This window comes from Bidens hawaiensis, unplaced genomic scaffold (genome assembly GCF_021521415.1).
Source record: "Bidens hawaiensis isolate Kalapana, Puna unplaced genomic scaffold, B.hawaiensis_p1.1 tig00004773_1, whole genome shotgun sequence".
Classification (NCBI taxonomy): Eukaryota; Viridiplantae; Streptophyta; class Magnoliopsida; order Asterales; family Asteraceae; genus Bidens; species Bidens hawaiensis.
Window position 1 is genome coordinate 645,262 of NW_027491297.1, and position 9,075 is coordinate 654,336.

The following is a 9,075-nucleotide window of genomic DNA, read 5'->3' on the forward strand; positions in this document are numbered from 1 at the left end:
GAAGTTCGAGAGCCACAAAAACATATCACCATGTTCGTGCAATGCTCATAGGGAAGAGAGAGAGGATCGAGGTAAGTCGAACCCCAGGGATTTTCTTTTAACGGTAGGGTATTTATCTTAGAAAAGAGCGAATTAGAATCGACGAAAATACCTGTCAGGCATGTGAGTGACATGTGACAGAATCTTTGGACGATGTTATTCGTAGATGGTGATACGAAAAAACAATGTTAAATTTTAAAATGCCGAAAGACATTTTTTTATTTTTTTAGTTTTAGAAAACTGGGGCTGTACCAAAGGGGTGATGATTCACTTTCCGTAGTTTTCAAATGAAAGGGGTAACTTAAGAGTCGAGTTATATAGTGCCGATTGTCGTTTAAAAAGAAAACAGAGTTGTGAGGTCTTTTCATAGAATGGATCAGCCGGATTACGTTAGTAGTTTATTATAAACATCAAGATATCAGATTCACTTTGTTTCAGCTTAGGTTTCAAGTGATCATGTGGGTGACGCTTTTATTTTAACATGTTATTTCAGGTTTAATGATACAATTGGATTTTTATTTTTTTTCATTACCATTTGGTCCTTGATGTTGCTTTTCCTGTCTTATTCCCTTTTTGATGTAGTTAACTTTTAGACAGGCTGGTTTGAGATAATAAGAGTTGTTATGTTCTTTATGAATCTTCGTGATAAGCTTGCTTCTCACCAACCCAGAAGGTTTTAAGTCATGGGAAAAACACCAAATAAACTTATATGTTGACAGTCACTTTATAAAATTTAACATAAAAAAGCTTTAAAATTTAAAAATAATGACTTCAATAGTCAATTGGATGTTTTAAAATAATGACTTCGATAGTCAATTGGATGTTGATTGTTGACGTATATAATAAATAATATAAAGCTGAAGATTTCACCGATGAGGAATATTGTGTTGGATGGGACTACCAGCTATTTTCCTCATCGGTGGAATATTCTGCCACACAGCTAGAGTTCGGTTCATGTCACTCAAAGCATGCACACGCCATGAACCCTAGCCGCCTTGCACGCACGGACCAATCCCATGATGTCCAACACGCCGAACCAGCTGCTACCTGTGAATAATCATTTGATTCTGGATCCAAAAATCGGCACAATGTTGATTATCCAAACAAAGGAGAGGCTAATATGAATATTGTCAACCATCAAAAGTTTGTAATAATAAAGCTAAGCACAATGATAAGTAATTCAAGGGCATAAGCATAGTTTTATAATGCTAAAAGACAATTTGCCTATAAATCAATTCTACATAAAATAAAATTTCTTCATCCACCACACTAGTAATACTAATGTAGATAAACCAGTAACACTCAGAAAACATAAAAAAGTTCAATCTTCATCATCTTCTCCTTCTCTTGGTCCGTAATCGACCCAGGGTAACAGACTCAAACAAAACCGCCAATGCGTTTCGGTTTGCAACTTCACGAGGAGGAGCGCGTACGCCACCACCACCATTTTCTTGGTTGTTGTTGTTGTTGTTGTTGTTATTATTATTATTATTATTATTATTATGCATTTCTACCAACCTTGGATCAACCATAAAATTTTGCAAATTTTCTGGTGGGATGGTCGGATTCGAGTCTGAAAAATCAGATACCATCAAATGTAAATACCTGCAAAAAATAATCATAAACATCATCAAGTACAACCTTTTTTTTTAATGTAGCATTTATAACCAATAACGAAAAGTGTAAACTCACTCATTCTTATCAGATGCAAACGCTTCTTTTCTCACACAAGCCCAATCCCTAGCTTCACTTTGATTAACTTCCATCTTTTCAATTACCGACAATGCGGAATCTTTAAGAAAGTTATGGAGCTCGGGGAGTCTCCATATAACATAACTCTTTTCCACGTATATGTTAATCAAATGATCCAACGATGCACTTCCCGTCTCATCTTTTCCAAAAAAACTATGGTTGACTATCTTCGACCATACCTGTCCTTTCAAAGGAACTTTGACCACTAACTTCCTAACAACCGACGGGTGAAGCATTAAAGCCTGTTTCATAAGATCACTTGAAGCCACCTTCGTTTCGCTTTCCGTTTCCTTAGAACTTTCTTCGCGTTCAATATAAAACCGACATATTGCAAGAGAATATGCAAAGTTTGGATACAACCACATTGAATTGTCACTATTATATTCTTCAGAAAACCGCTCTAACCATATATACTCTTCAGCTCTTAACGCAAAATAATCAACACAAAACAACGCACCCATCGGATCATCTGAATCAAGAGAGATTAATAATTTGCAAAGTTCAAGCGCAGAGCGATGGCAACCGCGTCTATCCATGTTTTTCATGTGAGCAAAAAGGGTAGTGAAAAACTGTTTATTTGTGTCATGTTCATATTTCAATTGACAGTTACCCTGTGAAGGAGTGAATAACGGGTGCCACGCGCATTCTAACGCGTATAGAGATTTTGCAGTCGCGTCTGCTGACATTTGGAGTTCACCAGAAAATTTAAAGTATTCGGCTAGAGTTATGAGTGAATCTATATGATACGGATGGTGTAACAGAATACTTGCGATGGTGTTAAGATCGTGTGCTGACTTGGCAGCTTCAAATTGTCTTTGAGCCATACCGTAAGTAGATGAATGTACATACCTAAATTTAATGAGAGTGTCAGATTACTAATATATATTACTAGGCATTCTAGGTTTGTTGGACGTTCAAATATATATATATATATATATAGAGAGAGAGAGAGAGAGAACAATTAAAACTTGCCTGAAATAATTGCATCCGTTTTTGTTTTCAAGTAGCTCCATGGATAAAGATCCGTCCCATCGAGGCCAGTGTTCAGAAGGAGATATAATAATTGTTTTTTTGTAAGAATGCATTACACGTCTCCCTGAACGACCCTACCGAGAACTTCCTGCTTGATTACTTTTTTCAAATGAGTTGACTACTTTTGACCCGAATATCCACCTTAACTCATTATCTGCACTAAGAAATTTTGGGTCCACTTGCAATATGTCTGTTGTGCATCTTTTCCCTGCACCGTTTTCTGGTTTTGTTTTTGTAGGCTGATGTTGACCACCAAACGAGTCAACTCCAAAGGATAAATCCTTTAACATGAGATCTAGTGAGTTCATATCATCTCTATCTGAAGATGACTCTTTTACTTTGTTTTTCTTCTTTTTCTTTTTTCTTTGCCTTTTGATTTGATGATGCATTAGTGGGGATGTTTTTCTTAACATCTTTCACAGGAGGTAATGTTTCAACATCACTAGGCTCAGTTTCCTGCAATTGATGTTTATTATAGAATTACATGATCTGAGTGGATTTTTAAAAATCTTGAAACTTTGATTACAGAAACCAAGAGAACAACACAACAGTTAGAAAAGACAAGGCATAGAATTGTTGATAAATGTCTAAATGGTGACACTAGCTACACCAGCGTAGAGACGAAAGGCAAACTTGTGAACAAAAAAATAGAACAATTATTATCCAAGAACGTTTTTAAACAATATAAAATTGTCAAAGGCACACTTAAGACACTCAAAAAGCGAGGGCCTAAGATAAGCAAGACATGTAACATAAACATACATTGTTTAGGGAGAGGGGGTTAGAGACATGTTTTTTAGGGTTAGTTTAGGATGGTCCCAGGCCATTTTTGGAAGTTCAGACCAGTTTGCCCAGAGTTTGCAAAATAGCATCAGAATGTTGCCAAATTCTGAATGTAATACGGAGGCAGCAATGTGCTTTTCCTCCAAAGGGCCTTTGACAACATAGATAAAGACATATTTATACTAGTTAAACTAAAGAAACCTAAGAATAATCCTAGAGCTAGTAGACTACTCCAAGGCATATCTTTCTCTCGCAATACCCGTTCGTTCAAATGTTAAGAAACTTAATACCCTTTAACCACGTGTGACGTTTTGGATTAGAATCCAGCAATTTCCAAACCCTCAAATTATGTCATTCTTGAATGTTGGAAAAATCAAATCTCGAAATACACTGAATGACATAACTCTTCATACAAATAATAATAATAATAATTTCTTCTTCTATGTGTATAGTATTATTTTTCATGATCAGTTAATAACAGTTAAGCATAGATTTTAGCGTTTTATCATTCCTGCATCAACTAAGAACCTCAATTTTCAGTTTTTAATATAATAGTTTTCAGGAGGCACCCTACCCTACCCTATCCTATCCATCAGAATAATAAATTTCTAATAATAAGTATTATTATTAGTTTGTGAAAGGCACCTGATGGTCATCGTTGAGTAGATCGAACGGATTCAAATAAGGTGGAGGTGAATCAGGGGGTGACTCGGACTCATCGCCGGACGGTAAATCGTTGCTTGCTGCTGCTGCTGCTGCTGCTTCTTGTTCTTCCAGGACCTTCCTCAACGCTCTGGCGGACATCGCGTTATTGCTTCACTGACTTCTCCGCCGACCTTGATGTTGATGGACAGGAATGAATAATAACAATAATAATAATAATAATAATAATAATAAATTTCTATTCTAGTCTCCTTCTTCTATACAACTTGTTCATATACCCCCCTTGCTCATTTTTAATATTACAAATTCCACACCAAACTTTTCTATTTTCATCCTTCAAAACAATTGATATAACGTATTCGTTTTTTTTACTTACACAACTAGGTTATTAACCCGTGTACGACACAGGTGGAAATATTGATATTTTCGAACAAACACGTGTCATTTGAAAGGACAACATATGTTGTTATATGTTATTCGGGACGACAGCATACTTAAAGTTGTAAATGATATTGGTACGAAAATAAATGATTGTGAAACACAAAGATAAACCCAAATAACATTCAAATTACAATCTTTGAAAACATAATCAAAGGTTAAAAATATAAAATTTATAAGCTACAAAAAAGACTTCCTTATAAACCATATTTATTCTTTATTTGTAACTTTGTCTTCCTTGTTTAATATAAGAATTTTAACACCACTCTTCGCTCTTGATAAAGCTACGTAGAGTTGTCTATGTGTAAACATCGGGTCTTTGAGATATATGTCAACTTTTGCTAGAGATTGACCTTGACTTTTGTTAATGTTCATTGCAAAACAGACTACAACTGCAAAAAACTATCTTCTCTTCAATTTAAACGAAAGTTTCTTATCTGAAGGTGTTAGACCACAATGAATTATATAAGTGCGATAACCAGTATTAGTACCTGAAATAACTTTACTTCAACAAAACGCCTACCCAAATTAATTACTCGCAATTTAGTTTCATTACACAAACCGTTATTCTTATCCATATTGCTTAGTAACATTATTGGCACACCGACTTTTAAAACTAATCTATGAGTCAAAATACTTTTTTATTTTATTTAGCATAATGTGTTTATGAAAGTTTTAGTTCAAATTAAAATTTAAAAAAATAATTGGTATGATCTTACTTAAAAACCAAAAAACTATTTTTTTATATAGACCACAACTAAATTTGTGAATTTTGTTGCTAAGTTTGGAAACAATATAAATTGAGTAAACCAAATATAAGTAAAAAAATAATGGAGAGATATCTTGCGCCTCTAATTAACATAAACTGATTCGTATACACATCTTAATTAAAACACATATTTTAATTGGTTTTTAAGTAAATAAAATAGTATTGGATAACTGAAAATTATGTTTCGTATCATTTTTAAAAAAGTAATGTGTAAACATACATTCAGTGTTATTAAAACTTTGTTTATCAAAAAGGTATAATGTAGTTAATAATAAATATATTAAAAATCGTTTATAAGTTTCTGTTACAAGTGCCTAATTTTTAGTTAATAACATATTAATTTTTATTTACTATGTTTTAGTTAATAAAAAAATTATATTAATACAATATAGTGTATTAACACGTTTAAAATAAAATGTTACCGTTCAAAATGCTAATAAGTAGTTCAATTGGTGTTGAAGTTGCACGTTTAAAAAAATGCATTTTTAAAAAACATTTTAATGGTAACTAAAAAAATATTAAAATAACTAACCGTTTGAATAACTCCTCTTATTGGAAAACATTGATTGACCCAAAAAATTCTGTTTTCTTTAATTTTGAACAAATCTGTAATATAATATAATATAATATGGTTAGCATATGAAAACGATGAACAACATAAATATAAAAACAGAATTTTATAAAAATGAATTAATTTACATGAATTATCTATGCTACATAAAATAAAAAATGATAGAAAATTAACAACTAAAATACATTCGTAATGACCAGAACAAACATAATCAACCTAATCTCCATCAAATATTTTTTCCATGCAATTAGCCTATCTACCAAGTTGAATTAATGTTAAATACACTGAACTATTAAAAAAAATTAGTAAGAATTATCAATGGATGTAATCGGAATAATTATCATAATAATTTCGATAAGGAAATAAATCAACAATATTTTTGCATATCTCAAAACCTTCAACATGTCTATTGGATCTTGGAAGGTGCAAGTGGAACTTTGGTGACCTAGTCCTACCATGGCTAGAGTTAGTCTCCAAATGGTTCTTAAAGTGTAAATATGAATAGAGGGAGCTCTCAACATATAAAAATAAAACTGTAAATATGAATTTCAAGAAATCTAACATCAATCAGAACATGCATTTGGTGACCAGGTCCTACCATGGCTCGAACTAGTCTCCGAATGGTCCTCAAACTTCATGATCCGACCTACCTAAGTAGCAGCAAGATGGGTGTAACATATAAGATGAACTGCAAATAATACCAACAATTCAAATAATTAAGTTTTATTCAAGGTACACCAACAATAAGAACAAAAGAAATATATTTAAGTAGAATTGATAATACAGAAATTTTAACATGAATCATTCACTTAACCAGTTTGCATACATCCAATTCAAGTTAACCTGCCTGCATGACAACCAAAATACTAAATAAGGACAACATAATTAAATTAATATGTGAATTTCACTTACAAACAATAACAAACGATAGAAATTTGAATACAAAGTCGTAGTTATAAGTTATAATAGCTTCAGAAGAGTGAAAATGATGATATAAACAAATGAATATGGAATACCGAATTTATAGAAATGATTGTTGAAATGGTTTTCGAAGTATAAGATGAGGTCAAATAAGTAGTGGAAATTTGAAATTTTAAAAATTGGACATCTAATACTTGAGGGTTTGATAATAGTTATTACACGGTTTTTATTTATAGATGATTTAGATTTAGAGTAAATACATTTAGTAAGGATATGAATTAATTATGTTGTTAGTTTGGTCTAAATTTGAGTATTAAAATTGAACATTCATTGTGTTAGTTTTGGTTTAAGTTTGAAATTTGAATTTGAATATTAAAATTGTCGGTTTTAGCTAAAAGTTAGTCTATAGATAATTTAAATATCTTAGTATGTGAATTAATTGTGGGTTATTGATTAATTTAATTAATTTTTGAATTATTTAATTGTTAAGATAATCATAGAAGTGATTGTTATATATGGAAACAATAGAATTTATTCAATAAAACTCAATTGTTTTAATATATATATATATAGAGAGATTATGCTTTATTGGATTTGATAACAATCTTAACTAAATTTTATCGCTACTGGTGATCCTAAGTTTAGATAAACTGGCTCTCAATGGTTACCCGTTAAAAGAAAACTTAACGACATTAATGTTTTTCAAATTTCAAACTGTTTTTTAAGTCTTTTGATCATAAAAATGATACAATTATCGATTTATGTAAAACTTAGCTCCAAACAGTGTTACAAACGGATTTTTTTAATTGGAATTTCAAATGTCACACCCCAACCTACGGCGGAAATGTCGGGGCGTGAACCGATTGCCCACAGCTCTCAAGGTACTATTATGCAATATTATAAGTTTCAATGTCTATAAAATAAATTTCAAATGAAACAATATTCATACAATATCCAAACAAAACAAAATGTGCATCAACAATCAAATTCATAAATAATATTTCTCGTTAATTTTTCTTCTAGCATAAATCCTTAAGTGATCTTGTACTTCAGTTACTTCACATCAAACAATAACCTGCATATGCATTGAAAATAAAATAGTTTTGTCAACACAAGGTTGAGTGATGTGACATTCGTCAATTTCGGGTTCTATTTGTATTCGTTTGTGTATTCGTTTATCACATAAACCGACCCGATTTGTATACCGAACATTTCAAATATATAAAATATTGGATTTTATGTTACTAAATCATTCTCACTTGTTCAATTTGAAAAACCCCTTTTACGGATTCGAAAACACCTTTAAAACGAGCAAATTACATCAAAAACGAACTTCCAGGAAGCAAAACGAACCACACTAGACGAGCTGGACCAACCCCACCCCCCCAGAGGGCGCCGCACAGCCACCAAAGGGCAGGGGGTCGCGCGTGGCGGCTTTAGACCTGCATATTCGTTTTTTTTTTTTTTTGGCTTTTTATGCTTTCTTGTGTTTATAACCAACCCATTTTCATGCAAGACTCTTTATGCTTGACCATTTCAACTTAACCTATATATACACACTCATCTCGTTCATTTTATACTTGCTCTTATTCCAAATTCTCTCTCAATTCTTAAGATTCAAAGGTTGTTCTTCATGTTCTTGGTAGTTTGACCTTCCAAAGTCAAACTAACCATAGTCTTTCATTTTATAACTTGCTATCCCTTATTAATACTTGAAGCTTATGGCACAATATATATATAATATACACCCCTTTTTACCTTTGGTAGTTACTTATCCGACCCCGGTTGGTTAAGTTTCGGACTTTGTAAGGCAAGGCTTCATGGAGAACTTCGTGTTCTTGATATATATATATATATATACTTATATAACTTGTTTATACATACTAACCATGCTTAACTTCTGCTCATTTTAGTTTATTTACAAGTTCCATGGTTATGAGTTAAGGGTCTATGCTTCGGTTTAATGTAAATAGCTCAAAACTGTAAACCGAACCTTTGCTTAATAGTTTTGTTAAAATAGTTGTTTAAACATGTTTAATGTTAGATTTGAGTTTCTAAAATCATTTTTTACAAGTTCTTTGATATTGGGCATGTGGAAACCATCTAT

At 32.2% G+C, this 9,075-nt stretch overlaps 1 pseudogene across 1 annotated transcript; it reads right to left on the reverse strand.

Annotated features, from left to right (window-relative positions):
- Positions 1-918: 918 nt before the first annotated feature.
- On the reverse strand, positions 919-4,430 carry LOC143628015 (uncharacterized; annotated as a pseudogene). The gene is made up of 4 exons (XR_013152683.1): positions 4,252-4,430; positions 2,764-3,312; positions 1,732-2,640; positions 919-1,644 (listed from the first exon to the last, which is right to left on the reverse strand). The product of XR_013152683.1 is annotated as an uncharacterized LOC143628015 (transcript).
- Between the last annotated feature and the right edge of the window lie 4,645 nt (positions 4,431-9,075).